At 40.9% G+C, this 16,988-nt stretch overlaps 1 protein-coding gene across 3 annotated transcripts in view; it reads right to left on the bottom strand.

Moving 5' to 3' along the window:
- The window catches only part of grik5 (glutamate receptor, ionotropic, kainate 5), a 165,602-nt gene that overhangs the window by 97,677 nt on the left and 50,937 nt on the right, over positions 1-16,988 (bottom strand). For all 3 annotated transcript variants that reach the window (XM_078790786.1, XM_058053106.2, XM_078790785.1), the window contains one exon: positions 4,282-4,390. The gene's annotated coding sequence lies outside the window, so the exon portion shown is untranslated. The remainder of the gene's footprint in view (positions 1-4,281; positions 4,391-16,988) is intronic.

The raw sequence follows: 16,988 nt of genomic DNA, 5'->3' as shown, positions 1-16,988 counted from the left end.
TGATATGTATAGCACATCATGACTGGTTCAAGACTCTTCATCCTTGTATTTAGCAAACATCAACTGCTTGTATTGTTTCTTGAATTGGCTCATCGTTGTGCATTGTTTGAGGGTCTTACTCAATCCATTCCATAGTTTGATTCCACATACTGAAATGCTATGGCTTTTTAACGTAGTCCTAGCATATAAGTGTTTCAAATGTAGTTCTTCCCTGAGATCATATTTCTCCTCTCTTGTAGAGAAGTATTGGATGACATTTTTAGGTAATTGGTTATTTTTAGCCTTATGTATTATTTTAGCTGTTTGAAGATTAACTATATCAGAAAATTTAAGTATTTGTGATTTTAGAGATAAGGAGTTAGTATGTTCTCTGTAGGCGGCATTATGAATTATCCTTACTGACCTTTTTTGCAGTACATTTAGCGAGTGAAGATTGCTTTTATAGTTATTACCCCATATTTCCACACAATAAGTAAGATATGGTAGAACCAGAGAGCAATAAAGAGTGTGGAGGAGCTACGTATCACAACGAGCCAAGATAATATCTGAATATTTTGATGGATATGATTCACCTGAGTCGACATCCTTCTGATATTTTGTTGTCTTAGACTAGAAGAATGCCAATCAGATGCTTTTGGGATGAACTAGAACAAATTTTTATGTATACCAGACAAAGTACAATCTGATACAATGGGTGAAAGGCAGGGTATATCCCAGAATGGAATCTTGGAAAAGGCAAGACTTGACTCCCTTTTTGCATTGTATCTTTGCTATCCGACAAGTACTGTAAAAAAAAAAACAAGTAAAAAAGAATTGTTTAAAAAAAAAAACCCCAAAACAAACTATATTAGGAAAGCAGGAAGTGAACAAATGTAACAGTTACTGATTGTAAAAGTACCAGATGGAGGGGTAGGATTTAATAAGCTTTGCTTCTTCCTACTCCTTTTGGACATGTGGAACTGTGAACTGATTATGTGATGCATTCAATTGTAATCTGATGCATGTTCAAATGAAATAAAACCATTACCATTACCATTAGCATTACCATTGCCGTGCAGCCAGCTAAAAATTATTATTATGCAAATGTTCCGACCCTTTGTATTGAGTAGGGCTTTCAAAGTCAACGCATTAATGACACGTTTCCGGGTGTTTCCTTTAATGGCAGTACCTTTTTGAACACGCAATTAATGTGCCCTCCTCCTCTTTGACCCTCGACCCCCATTGTAGTTTGGTAGAAGCACGGTAACTCTGTAGCCACAACCTGGAACAAATATTGATGAGAACTAGAGAAAGAAAAGAGTATTTAGATTGGTAAAGTTTCAAAGCTTCAAAGCCCTAACAAATGGCTCTTGTAGCAAGACCCAAGTTATTTGTATCTACTGTCGCTGTGTTTGGAACTGATTATGTGATGCATTCAATTGTAATCTGATGCATGTTCAAACGAAATAAAACCATTACCATTACTGTATTTCATGGCACTGATGCATCTAATTCCATCTTTGCTGGGTTCTGTATAAAAAAAGGCACAAATTCATGTTTTCCACAGTTTCTGTGAAAAGACTGTAATTCCTCATGTGGCTACAGACACACAGTCTGCAGGAACTGGCCTCTAAAAGCTATCTTTTGTCTACATGCTGCTGTTTCCACCTTTCCTCACCCCAGTATCAATGTCCCAAGACTGCCATTCTGTTTTTGTTAAAAGCAATTGTCGCAGGTCCTAAAAGTATGTCACTGACGGATGCTGTGTGTTGCCGCAATATCCTTGCCTCCGTTTGGTGAGGCGCATGGGTGAACAAAGGCCGGACCTGCAGATGCGGTTTGTTTGCAGGGTTTCTGTGCCAATTTACCACAGATGTTATCTCAAGGGACTTGACACATGGAGCGGGTCTACAACAGAGCTCCTCGTACATTAATGATATTTAACTGAACCCGATGAGAACAAGCAAGGAACAGCAATAAAAGGATCATTCATTCATTCATTCATTTTCTACCGCTTTTTCCTCACGAGGGTCACCGGGGGTGCTGGAGCCTATCCCAGTTGTCTTCGGGCGAGAGGCGGGGTACACCCTGGACTGGTCGCCAGCCAATCACAGCACATATAGACAAACAACCATTCACACTCACATTCATACCTATGGACAATTTGGAGTCACCAATTAACCTAGCATGTTTTTGGAATGTGGGAGGAAACCGGAGTACCTGGAGAAAAACCCACGCATGCACGGGGAGAACATGCAAACTCCACACAGAGATGGCCGAGAGTGAAATTGAACCCTGGTCTCCTAGCTGTGAGGTCTGCGCGCTAACCACTCGACCGTCGTGCCGCCCATAAAAGGATCAGTACTTGGCAATTAAACAATTAAATCTGTATTCTGTTTTAAATATGAAGTAGATATTGTACATAATGGAGGACTGGCAATGTGTCCATCAGCACCACCGCTGAACTAACTTTTTCCAGTTGTCCTTCACAGGGCTTGTTGCTATGTGAGATGTCATGACTGACCACACACACACACACACACACACACACACACACACACACACACACACACACATGACAAATTCTATCCCAAGCCTGAATTATGCCATTAAATCAGACATGGTGCTTCAGAACAAGGGAGCCTCTTTGGCTGTAGCTGCTGTGACATGAGCTGCATAATAACGAGCACATTCCTGCAGCTGCACTCCTAGATTGCACCGTACATCGCCGGTTTTATAAAGGTTTTAAACGTGACAGCATGAACAACCTCTGTACTGTACGGACACATGAAAGACAGTGTCACTCTTGCCATAGCTGAGGGCGAACGGGTCTTAAGAGAAGCCAGTCTTGAAGGGCCTGCGGGCATAAAACGCTGACAAAACGTACCAGAATCCGTTTGGGGTGGGGGCATGATGTGTGTTTCATGGGGGCACTGAGATCTATAAACATTGGATAAACAGTGGACAACAGAGGGACGCTTGTTTTATGCATCAAATACTAAAATGAAACATAAACATCCAAACAGGAAGTATAGCCTTATGTTGTTTGCATGTAATTTTTAAGTGGATCAGACACTCTTTATGAATGTTCCTATGTCATAGTCTGGATGATGCACCCCCCCAAGCTAATGCCATCTTCCTCTTCTTTAGACAGCAAACTTGAAACCAAAACAACAGCGCCTGTGCTGGTTCACCCTCAGTATCAACTCTGCTGCGCATTCATAACAAAACCCCAACATGGTTACTTCCAGTCCTGTTAGCTTAATATTCAGCTACACTGCAGCTCAACAACACCACAGAGACACCTAAGCCTTGTATTAAAGCAAAGATTGTGCGCCAAGATGCTTCACAGCACGTCACTCTTTAAGCCAGGCACATTCTTTCACTTGGAATCCCCATGGAATAAGGGTAAAAAATTAAAGTATTCCTGAAGAAAACGTGTCCTGGTGATCAATTTGGTTTTAGGGCTTTAAAAAATACCTTCAAAGTGTGCAAGAAATGAGAAATACATCAATGTTCTACTTAACATTTGAATTTGACGACCATGCAACAAGAAAACATGGCGGACAAGCTGTATAAAAATATACGTACATATTTAAACCTACTCAGATATATTTAAAGCCTCCTCATACCAGGCAAGCACCATAACCCAGAGGGAGGCTGACGTCATTGCAGCTGTATATAAAATATAATTGTAGACAGATTGCATCAAAACATTGTCTTGTAATGGCCACAGAAGTCCATCAGCAAGCAAACATGACGGACAAGCCGTATAAAAAAATATACATATTTAAACCTACTAAAGATATATTTAAAGCCTCCTCATACCAGGCAAGCACCATAACCCAGAGGGAGGCTGACGTCATTGCAGCTGTATATAAAAAATAAATGTAGACAGATTGCATCAAAGCATTGTCTTGTAATGGCCACAGAAGTCCATCAGCAAGCAAACATGACGAACAAGCTGTATTAAAAAAAATACATATTTAAACCTACTCAGGTATATTTAAAGCCTCCTCATACCAGGCAAGCACCATAACCCAGAGGGAGGCTGACGTCATTGCAGCTGTATATAAAAAATAAATGTAGACAGATTGCGTCAAAGCATTGTCTTGTAATGGCCACAGAAGTCCATCAGCAAGCAAACATGACGAACAAGCTGTATTAAAAAAAATACATATTTAAACCTACTCAGGTATATTTAAAGCCTCCTCATATCAGGCAAGCACCATAGCCCAGAAGGAGGCTGACGTCATTGCAGCTGTATATAAAATATAAATATAGACAAGATTTTAGTTTTACCTTTTGTTTGAGTCACTATGGCGTCAATGGAAACGTCCACCCGTCCAGAATCATAATGGTGTCACCCGTCGGCTCGTCATTCTTCAGAAACCAGGATGTAGCCCGCTTGCTAAAAAACAAGAGAAACTAACATAAATATCACATCATGAAGGAGGTCTACATGCTACAAAATAAAAGATACTTTTCTCCAATACTTTTCTTCGCTTGATGTAGGCCAGACACAATAAACTTGGTACTTGTGCTTCCTGCTATTTAGACAATAATGGCGTGTTGATTAGTAAATGTATACTCCTATACAAGCTGCACACTGACTACTCTAATGGATATCCAGGTTGATGTTATATAGTATTGTACCTTGAGAAAATACACTGTAAAAAAGCTTGCTGCAACTGTTCCTATTAATGTCAGCTACTGGAAATGGTGCTGAAGTCTATTTTCTATTGTGTAGTGACCTGAAAAAACTGTATTTATGTGTAATTGTACACATTCCAGTGGTAATAAAGGTGTGTGTATACATAGGTGTGTGTGTGTTGATGCCCGAGTCGTGTGGATGACACCTCCTAGTGACTGTGAGCTTGCAGCGAGGACTCTAGTCATAACATAACAGCAGGAAGGTGGGAGGACATTACCTCCGAGCGTGCGCGCACACACGCGCGCACACACACACACACACACACACAGAGACGCAGACACAATATGACACAGTGTTAAAGTCATATCAAGGTCCTTATTTAGATTGGCTATCATCTCTGACCTCCCTCTCCATCCTCATTAGTGGGACTAGACAGCCTCCGCGGGCCAGAAGCCGCCGCAGGCCCACACACAAGATGTCACATTGCTTTAGCGGCGCTGCACTAACTGATGCACGTAGCCGGCAGCGTAACACACTCCATTGCCTGTGAATTTGCCGTGGTGCCATAATTGACTGATTGATTGACGTCCCGCCCGGGACCCCCGTGATCGTCTTTTTGCTAATATGGAACACGACTTCAAAATAAACTCATCCGCGCTGACCTCTAAGAATCAATACGGTAGCGCACAAGGGAAGGTGTCAGGACCATGGATGTTGCAAACATCAGGCTCTTTCGCATACAATTGCAGCATTGCAAACAGAAGGTCTGGCATATTTACGCAGGTGCTTTTTACACAGAACACAGCAAAGCAAGACACCATCCCAAAGTCAGATAATTAGATAAGCTGGGTACTCCAAATTGTACTCCAAATTGTCCATAGGTATGAATGGGAGTGGACATGGTTGTTTGTCTATATGTGCCCTGTGATTGGCTGTGTCAGGGTGAAGTCAGCTGGGATAGACTCCAGCATACCCACGCCCTAATGAGGATAAGCATCATAGAAAATGGAAGGATAATACTTCGACAATTAAATGTGTTAAACGGCTATCATCCCACCTCTGTTACAGCTCATACAGCCACTGGATGCAGAATATAGCAGTCATTTAAAAATAATAATTTAATTAATTAAATTTAAATACATTTTTTGTGGTATTTATGATTTAAAAATATTTATGTTTTTATTTTTAAGCTAAAACACAATTTCTAGTATTGTTTTTAGTTCAAGTTTATCCCTTCTTTAGTTACATAGATGCCTTTCGCTATATCAGTTCTTTGTATTTTTCGATATTAACACTATCGTTGGCCGCACGGTGGATGAGTGGAGAACTGGGTTCGATTCTCAAATCGGGCATGAGCTTCCTCCCACATTCCAAAAACATGCTAGGTTAATTGGCGACTCCAAATTGTCCATAGGTATGAATGTGAGTGTGAATGGTTGTTTGTCTATATGTGCCCTGTGATTGGCTGGCGACCAGTCCAGGGTGTACCCCACCTCTCACCCGAAGACAGCTGGGATAGACTCCAGCATACCCACGACCCTAATGAGGGTAAGCATCATAGAAGATGGAAGGATGATACTTGTCCGACAATTGCATGTGTTAAACGGCTATCATCCCACCTCTGTTACAGCTCATAAAAGCCACCGGATGCAGAATATAGCAGTCATTAAAAAAAAATAATTACATTAAAAATAAATTTAAAAATAATTAAATTTAATTTTTTGTTGTATTTTTATCATTTAAACAATATTTATGTTTTTATTTTTAAGCTAGAAAAAATTTTTTAGTATTGCTTTTAGTTCAAGTTTATCCCTTGTTTAGTTACATACGTAGATGCCGCCCGCTATATCAGTTCTTTGTATTTGGTTAGCAAGGAGAATGGGTTCAATTCCCCACTCAGGCATGGGTTTCCTCCCACATTCCAAAAACATGCTAGGTTAATTGGCGACTCCAAATTGTCCATAGGTATGAATGTGAGTGTGAATGGTTGTTTGTCTATATGTGCCCTGTGATTGGCTGGCGACCAGTCCAGGGTGTACAACACCTCTCGCCCGAAGACAGTTGGGATAGGCTGGGATATGTCCTAGGGATAGGACATTTTTTTACTTCCAAGATAAGTGGAAAAATGATAATTGATGCAATACAATAATACTGATAAATGTTAAAAATAATAAAAACAAACTTTAGCTTGCATGAGTTTACCTTTATGGAACCTAGGTTCCTTTTCCTTATTTATTTACGGTACATCTTTCTCATTTTTTATTCCTTCTGTTGCTCAATGTTATTATAATATAATATAAATGTACGCAAAACACAACATTTCAATTTATATTTCCTTGACAGTGATTAGTTATTAGCTATCCTGCTGTATTTGAGTATCTCACGATAAAAAATATGCGTCTTACTGACCTGCATGATAATAGAGATGTTATTTTGGTTGAGAAACACGTCAAATCATGGCGAGGTCACGTTCTAAAAGTCCAAAAAACATCCAAGTGAGGTATTCTGTTGTCTGCATGCTCCTTTTTTTTTTAAAATGTCAGATGTCAAATGGCCCTGCAGTATGACCTTAACCGCCAAATTGAAGGTTGACGCAGGCGTTATCTGAGGACATCGCCTGCCCTCGCGCGAGGGGCCGACCAATCCGGGTTGGACTGGCCTTTAATTATGAATGTTACCATGGATGACAGAAAAGAATTCATGGCCTCATATGTGGCTAGGTCTTTACCTGGAGGACAAAACCTTACATTATCTCTCTCGGTCTTTGCCTTTGTTCATAACTCCATTTCTCTTTTCCCCCCGCTATGGTCTCCTCCCCCCTGCTTTCTTTCGATTGGGTTCAGTTCAAAGGCTCTTTATTAGCGTGGCCGGGCCCTGTGGTGAAGCACCGGCTCAGTGAAAAGAAACGCTGCGATGGAACATCAGCAAACGGCAGGAATCTCTGTACTCTCATCAGGGAAAGGATCTTGTATCACGGTATAATCCAAACCGCTTTAATTGAATTAAAAAAAGGCAGGAGTGAGCGCTCTCACATCCATATAAGCTTTGACCGGTACATGTAATGTGGGCTCAATTCATTATGTCGACAAGGAGGACACATTAGCAGCATGCCAAGCAGCGCACTCGTTGTAAAAGACACGGAGATAGCCGGTACGCTCATCGAGTGTTAAATCAAGGATTAGCATCTGTGACATCACTAAAAAAAAAAAAAAAAAAAAAAAGTCTCGGATAAGAGCTTCTCGAACCTTGAAGTCGGATTAATGGTTTCTTGCTCTGATACTCGAGCCTGCTCTCGGAAATTGACAATAATCACAACTGAAAGCGGCGGTGTGAGGGACGCATCTTAATTGAAATCTTCATTTGCCTTTAATTGAACAACAGTTCACTTCCCCGTTAAAATGCCAAAATGCTTGCAGCAGCTGTTGCTTGTACCTTTTAATGACATTTACCGCCTCTTTGTCACCCGTCTCTCTAGCGTTATGGACACAACACTGCAGCAAAAAAATAATACTAATACACAATGCAAATACAGAGTACCCTCCTACTATACTATACTATACAAAAGCTCTCAGTATAAAGTGGTGCAGACTACAATTACAAAAATCAACTCAAGACTAAGCATCTTTTCTTATATATATATATATATATATATACGTATATATTATATATAGTCATACCTCGCTCCATTGCGGTTTGAACATTGCTCTCTCACTCTTTTCAATAATTAATGCATGATTAAATGATCACTGTTTAGTGCACGGGTGGGCAAACTATGGCTAAAGTGTTTAAATACAGCCCGCCCGTTCTTTGGTAATATGGTAATGGTTTTATTTCATTTGAACATGCATCAGATTACAATTGAATGCATCACATAATCAGTTCACAGTTCCACATGTCCAAAAGGAGTAGGAAGAAGCAAAGCTTATTAAATCCTACCCCTCCATCTGGTACTTTTCCAATCAGTAACTGTTACATTTGTTCACTTCCTGCTTTCCTAATATAGTTTAAAGTTTTTTTTTGTTTTTTTTTGTCACGTACTGAAGTACGAGGTGATATGAGCATCCAATGACATAATGGGTACCATAGTAAGTGTCAATATAGTGATATGTATAGCACATCATGACTGGTTCAAGACTCTTCATCCTTGTATTTAGCAAACATCAACTGCTTGTATTGTTTCTTGAATTGGCTCATCGTTGTGCATTGTTTGAGGGTCTTACTCAATCCATTCCATAGTTTGATTCCACATACTGAAATGCTATATTTGCTTTCCAAAATATTTCATTGAAACCTGGCATCATGGCTTGAGCCAACCTTTTGATGGTTTAGATAAAAAAAAATTTTTTTATCAATTTGCTTATTTGATATGGTCTGCGGTTTACAAAGTGCTCCTGAAAAAAGGGACACATATTGCACATATAGCAGATTGCATGACACTGATACAATAATTCCAGGTGGACTGTCAGAATGATAGGTGCAAAATATATAGTCTGCCCCCCCCCGTCAAATTTGTTAAATCAATGCACCCCTGGTTTAGTGGTTGACTATGTCCTATTATTCGTCAAAAAAATGCATATTTAAGCAAATATACATATTTGTGGGCTAAATTAAGCATATTCAGGGATAAAAATGTTTTAAATTAGCTAAAATACAGTTTGAGGCAATGCAGTGTACAAAACATTTATGAACTTGACACTCCACGCTGATATGGCGACGTCACTTCCTGTCCACACGTTCGGAAGACATTTATTGTAAAACATAACATAACATATAAAACATACACAAGTCTTAATTTGTATCTTAAATGGCTTAGTTTGTCTGATTATATTTACTATATTGGGTAACATGAGTGTCAAGGTGACTATAGGGGTGTTATCCGAAGTCTAGGAGGCTCTAATAATGGTACAAATTGTATTTACAAAGACATAAACAGGTTTTCTATGCTCTAAATACAAAAATATGTCGTTTATTAATATTCAGTTCTACTTGGTGGAAGTTCCCTTATCGCAGTTGGGTCTGGAACCAGTTCCATTTTTCCTACACTTGCAAGTACAGCAGGTCGGGACCGGGGCTTTATATCTGCTGCCCGACAGATGATGCTGCACCAAGCTAAAGCTTTTCAAAGCGCCACATTTTTTTGTAGGGTGCAGAACTTATCACTCTCACATAGACAGGAAGTCCCACACACGGCAGATGTGATTGTTCAGTGGGGGGGCGGAGCTGATCACTGTTTCAAAGCAAGTATTGGCTGATATCGATACCGGGCTTTTTCACTGATATCAGACGATACCGATTGGTGGCAGATTGATTGGAGCAAGTGTTATTATTACTGTGCTGTTCAAGATAATTTTAGCGTGTAATAAAAGCACGTTATGGAATACGTGGAATACTACATTCACAATTTTGTATCTTCTTCCTTATATTTTAGTTAATTTAGCGATTTTTTTATGCTTGGCAATGCTTAATTTAGGCAAACATTTGCTTCTACAGGGTCAGGCGAAATGATCTGACACATTGGTAGCTTAAATAAAAGGCAAATAAAGTAAAGAAACTAAAAAATTTATTTATTTTATTTAAAAAAAAAGTCCATATAATAAAAAAAAATAGCATTATATGTACTTTTAGCATTATATGTCTATATGTGCCTTGTGATTGGCTGGCAACCAGTCCAGGGTGTACCTATTACTTTTGGAAAATAAAAACACTTTTTTGTTTTACTTTATTTGCCTTTTATTTAACCTACAAATGTGTCAGATCATTTTGCCTGACCCTATATATATACTCCACGCTATACTTTACTTTATTTGCCTTTTATTTAACCTACAAATGTATCAGATCATTTTGCCTCACCCTGTATATATATATATATATATATATATATATATACAGTGAAGAAAATAAGTATTTGAACACCCTGCTATTTTGCTATTTCTCCCACTTAGAAATCATGGAGGGGTCTGAAATTTTCATCGTAGGTGCATGTCCACTGTGAGAGAGATAAACTAAAAAGAAAAATCCAGAAATCACAATGCATGATTTTTTAACAATTTATTTGTGTGATACAGCTGCTAATAAGTATTTGAACACCTGAGAAAATGAATGTTAATATTTGGTACAGTAGCCTTTGTTTGCTATTACAGAGGTCAAACGTTTCCTGTAGTTTTTCACCAGGTTTGCACACACTGCAGGAGGGATCTTGGCCCACTCCTCCACACAGATCTTCTCTAGATCAGTCAGGTTTCTGGGCTGTCGCTGAGAAACACGGAGTTTGAGCTCCCTCCAAAGATTTTCGATTGGGTTCAGGTCTGGAGACTGGCTGGGCCATGCTAGAACCTTGATATGCTTCTTACGGAGCCACTCCTTGGTTTTCCTGGCTGTGTGCTTCGGGTCGTTGTCGTGTTGGAAGACCCAGCCACGACCCATCTTCAATGCTCTGACAGAGGGAAGGAGGTTGTTCCCCAAAATCACACAATACACGGCCCCAGTCATCCTCTCTTTAATGCAGTGCACTCGTCCTGTCCCATGTGCAGAAAAACACCCCCAAAGCATGATGCTACCACCCCCATGCTTCACAGTAGGGATGGTGTTCTTCGGATTGTACTCTTCATTCTTCTTCCTCCAAACACGCTTATTGGAATTATGACCAAAAAGTTCTATTTTGGTCTCATCTGACCATAAAACTTTCTCCCATGACTCCTCTGTATCATCCAAATGGTCATATGCAAACTTAAGACGGGCCTTGACATGTGCTGGTTTAAGCAGGGGAACCTTTCGTGCCATGCATGATTTCACATCATGACGTCTTAGTGTATTACCTACAGTAACCTTGGAAACGGTGGTCCCAGCTCTTTTCAGGTCATTGACCAAGTCCTGTCGTGTAGTTCTGGGCTGATTCCTCACCTTTCTTAGAATCATTGAGACCCCACGAGGTGATATCTTGCATGGGGCTCCACTCCGATTGAGATTGACCGTCATGTTTAGCTTCTTCCATTTTCTAATGATAGCTCCAACAGTGGACCTTTTTTCACCAAGCTGCTTGGTAATTGCTCCGTAGCCCTTTCCAGCCTTGTGGAGGTGTACAATTTTGTCTCTGGTGTCTTTGGACAGCTCTTTGGTCTTCGCCATGTTACAAGTTAAAGTCTTACTGATTGTATGGGGTGGACAGGTGTCTTTATGCAGCTAACGACCTCAAACAGGTGCATCTGATTCAGGATGATACATGGAGTGCAGGTGGACTTCTAATGGGCAGACTAACAGGTCTTTCAGGGTCAGAATTCTAGATGATACACAGGTGTTCAAATACTTATTTGCAGCTGTATCACACAAATAAATTGTTAAAAAATCATGCATTGTGATTTCTGGATTTTTCTTTTTAGTTTATCTCTCTCACAGTGGACATGCACCTACGATGAAAATTTCAGACCCCTCCATGATTTCTAAGTGGGAGAAATAGCAAAATAGCAGGGTGTTCAAATACTTATTTTCTTCACTGTATATATATATATATATGCATATTTGTTTACTACAAGTAAGCTGATTCAACCACATTTATTGTACCCATTACTTATCGAAAATAAAAACACTTTTTTGTTTTACTTTATTTGCCTTTTATTTAACCTACAAATGTATCAGATCATTTTGCCTGACCCTGTATATATATATATATATATATATGCATATTTGTTTACTACAAGTAAGCTGATTCAACCACATTTATTGTACCTATTACTTATCGAAAATAAAAACACTTTTTTGTTTTACTTTATTTGCCTTTTATTTAACCTACAAATGTGTCAGATCATTTTTCCTGACCCTGTATATATATGCATATTTATTTACTACTAGTAAGCCGTATTCAACCACAACACATTTAATAATAAATATGTGTCTGACAGTGATACAGTGAAGCTGTGAAATACAAAGCGTGAAGCGGCGGCTGTATTCTCGTTCTAAGAAAGCGACGATGCTCATTGAGTCTTAAGTGTGGACCATGAAAGCAGCACAATGCATTTTTGAAGGGGCTCATTGGAGCCAAAGAGTGTGTTAGAATGGGGAGACGTAAATGTCAATGAGGCAGATTGCCGAGGCCCCATCAAGAAGTCCACATGCGTTCCCGGGACTTAATACACAGCCATCCGAATACAACGGGACTTAGCTGATGAAATAAGGGAAGCATAACTGCTTTGTTTACAAGAAAACTCCTCAGAGGCGCCTTTAAGATGCAGCTGCTGCCCCGTTCAATTGATGTAAGTTGAGCTTCTCTGATCTCAGCACACGTTTTTTTTTTTTTTTACAAGCGCCGATACAAGAGGGCCAAGTCCTGCAACCCCTTTTTTGTTGCCTTATTCGTCGACTTTGCATTCATGATGCGGCGACAGCGGCTCTTGTAATGAGGCGATATCATCCTTAATAGCGTAATGAGCGCCACCTCGGGCAGGTGTAGGCACACGCCAGTCGATCCTGTCAAATTCACTGTGAAGATCCTTTGCACCTGCACCTGCGTCGGGTGGTCTTCCTCATCCTCGGTGTGTCTCACACCAAGCTTCCCTTGTTAGAAAACCAATCATGGCGCACACCTGGGCCTACAGGCGTAAAAAAAATCACTGGTAATTCCTGCAATCTGCTTATTCCCTATAGGCTGAGGATATCACGTGTGTCAGAGATCAACATCGCTGGTCACGTTTTGGCTGCTTTGAGGGAAAAGGGCTCTTTCTTTGCACTGAGCAGGAAGTGTGCATGTTTTAATGTTGTGTAGCTACAGTAGTTATGTTGCTGTTGTCGTTTTGTCGCTTAGCAACAATAAGCAAGGTGACAATACTACATTGGGACAAGCCCTCAGTGTCTCAAGTTTTACATTGACAAAAACAGTATAGGCACCCCGACTTCAACACACTTTTTAGTAGTAAGAAGAAAATACGCAAACATAAGCGGGAACATCTTAACTCATTCAATCCTAGCAATTTTTCATAAGCCGTCCCTCTCGGAACCGGACATTTTTGATGATATTAACTGATTTTACAAGGCACACTGAATGAGTGTCTTAGAGACATGCATGGTGGACAAGTGCTTTGCACACAGGCCCCACAGCTAGGAGACCCAAGTTCGATTCCTCCCTCGCCCATTTCTGTGTGGAGTTTATATGTTCTCTCCGTGCATGCGTGGCTTTTCTCCGGGTACTCCGGTTTCCTCCCACATTCCAAAAACATGCTAGGTTAATTGGGCGACTAGGTTATTGACGCGATCATTGGCCGCAGGGTGGACTAGTGGTTAGCGTGCAGGCCACAAAGCAAGGAGACGTGGGTTCAATTTTCCGTTCGGGCATCTCTGTGTGAAGTTTACATGTTCTCCCCGTGCATGCGTGGGTTTCCTCCCACATTCTAAAAACATGCTAGGTTAATTGGTGACTACGTTATTGACACTATCGTTGGCCGCAGAGTGGCCCGAGTGGTTAGCATGCAGGCCACAAAGCAAGGAGACCTGGGTTTGATTTTCCGTTCGGGCATCTCTGTGTGGAGTTTGCATGCGTGGGTTTTCTTCGGGTACTCCGGGTTTCCTCCCACATTCCAAAAACATGCTAGGTTACTTGGTGACTCCAAATTGTCCATAGGTATGAATGTGAGTGTGAATGGTTGTTTGTCTATACATATGTGCCCTGTGATTGGCTGGTGACCAGTCCAGGGTGTACCCCGCCTCTCACCCGAAGACAGCTGGGATAGGCTCCAGCACCACCGCAACCCTTAGACTCTCATCTTTCATCAGACCAAAAAAGGTTTGCTACCTTTTCCTGTTCTTTAGTAATCAGCAGTAAAACATAGGTAAGTTTCAGCAAACTATCAGTTCTCCAACAAATAAAAACCTTTATAAAATACTGTATATTACTGTATATTTAGCCAAAAAGTTTAAACAATTATGCCACAACATAAACATGTGTTTCCCTTCAATGCGTAACCTCCTTCGTGCAACAAATCAAGAGGCCTTCTGACTTCCTGGTTGCTGCAGAACATGTATTTCACTGGGAGATTTGCATTAAAATGAACTTCTGCCACCTTGTGGCCGTTGTTTGACTCAAAACTGCACCAAACATGCTCTCTTCTATTGTGGAGTTGCATCATCACCTCTTTGTGCCTCTCGCGCAAACAAAAAATAATGAAAAATACATAAATACATCTTTGGGATCGAGTGGTTGGGTTGAAAAAAACATATGAATACGTCTTCGGTAGCGAATGAGTTAAATGGGTTCCACTGGATGGCCAATTTTGTCCGTTTACATATTTTGCCGGGAAAGCAAATGATTCCAAACAGTAAACTTTTACAATAAAAAAGGGTTTTAAATTACACTTCCTGTCCCTCACTTAATGTGCACCGTGTGGAAACTTGGTACTGTACAAAATAATCCAAAAAATCTGAATATAAATACTAGCATACCGTAAAATCCAGTGTATGAGTCATACCCACTAAATTTGGAAAATAAAACTGATTTGTATTTATATATAATAGAGATTTAACGATTCATTTCAATAACAATTCATGGTTGCTGATACGATTCAAGGACAATATTGGTTCATTTAGAACGATACAATCCGAAACGACTCAGATTAATGGAGTTCAATTATAGGACTATAAATCGATGCATCAATGTAGTGAATGAATCATTACACCCCTAATATATATATATATATATATATGCAGTATCGGCGTATAAGCTGCATGTGTTCTGAACATAAAATGCCATATTGCGGCATGTATGAGTCCGTGAGGACCAGGCAGCTGTTTATTGGACAGGAGCCAATCATGAGCTACGTTGAAACATGCTAACGATCAACCCATTGGAAATCACAGGAGGTGGCTGCTGACAATGATAGCAAATGATGTTCTTACCGGCTGGTTGTTTGGTTGTGACACCGAGGCCCACAACTGTCGTTTGTTGGTCTCTGGTGAGATGTCAAATTTGACAAGCAAGCTGGGTAACAGTGTGATCTGTCCTCCTGCATGGCGGTGTAAGGTTCCAGTGCTTTCCCAGACAGGAGCGGCGTCAATCTGCAGGCCCACTCGCTCTCCATGTCCACGCAAATGGTTCTCAGGGTCCTCCCAGCCTTATATATGGGGGAATTTGGGCTCGTGGTAATAACCCCCTTCTAGACTAAGTGGATCTTCTCCGGCCAAAGAAGACACAACTGCTTGAAGTCCATGTACTGGAGGTTGCGGAACCATCTCCGCAATTCACAGCAGGTGGCGCAGTCTGTGACTGGGGTGCAGGTTGACGTTCCAGAAGATTCCACAAGCTTCTCAGAGGCTGCCTTCTGGTACTAAACGGGGATGTGGAGCTGAATTTCTGTTGTCCCGCCATAAAGGTTCTAATCAGGGCTAAAAACCTTCTTCCTGAGGCTGATGCTGAAGACCCAGCTTGCTGTGGACCATAGGCCGTGTTTGGGTCATCCCAGCCTGATATGGGGGAAATTGGGCTTGTTGTAATGACCCCATTCTAGACAAAGTGGATCTTCTCCGGGCAAAGAAGACACAACTGCTTGAAGTCCATGTACTGGAGGTTGTGGAACCATCTCCACAACTCACAGCAGGTGGCGCAGTCTGTGACTGGGGTGCAGGTTGAGGTTCCAGAAGATTCCACAAGCTTCTCAGAGGCTCCCTTCTGGTACGGAACTGGGATGTGGAGCTGAATTTCTGCTGTCCCGCCATAAAGGTTCTAACCAGGGCTAAAATCCTTCCTCCTGATGCTGCTGTTGAAGACCCAGCTTGCTGTGGACCATAGGCCGTGTTTGGGTCATCCTCCAGTCCTCCACTTCTCTGGCCAGGTCCATTTTAGGGGCATCAAAACCGCCCTCTGCTGGCTAGTTTTTGGGGACGCAGACCTTCTTTTTACGACTTGCCATCCCACTTCTGACATCACTTATATCATAGGGTTCTGCCACTAGACCCTCAGAACAGTGAGGGGAAAAACAGTGTGTTTATTGTGCTCCCCATGTACTGCAGGCAGTGGAAAAAAAAGTATACAAAAAGTGCTCAAATTTTAAGCAAAAAATGTACTAAATATTATTTACAAACACGACTTCCTGTAGTTTACTACCAAACCGTATCAACCTGCTTTGCTGCAAACTCTCCAACCTATTCCCATCCTGAATGGTTGGAAAAGCCTCCTCATATATTTTCTGCCCTCTCAGGCAAGCACCATAGTCCAGAGGGAGGCTGACGTCATTGCAGTGCCTGAATGAATGCGTTATTTTGTTTGTAGATTTCTCAGGTATACCGTTTGGTTGTTGACTTCCTGTGATTTCCAGTGGGTTGTCAAGAGTGTTGTGATTAGAATATAAGTGCACTACTGTTTAAGCCACAGGGTTGT

The sequence above is a fragment of the Doryrhamphus excisus genome, linkage group LG5 (assembly GCF_037039965.1).
Source record: "Doryrhamphus excisus strain RoL-2023G ecotype Guam linkage group LG5, RoL_Dexc_Guam_v1.1, whole genome shotgun sequence".
Classification (NCBI taxonomy): domain Eukaryota; kingdom Metazoa; phylum Chordata; class Actinopteri; order Syngnathiformes; family Syngnathidae; genus Doryrhamphus; species Doryrhamphus excisus.
Note: the sequence above shows the minus strand (reverse complement) of the source record. Positions and strands in the feature narration are given on the sequence as shown.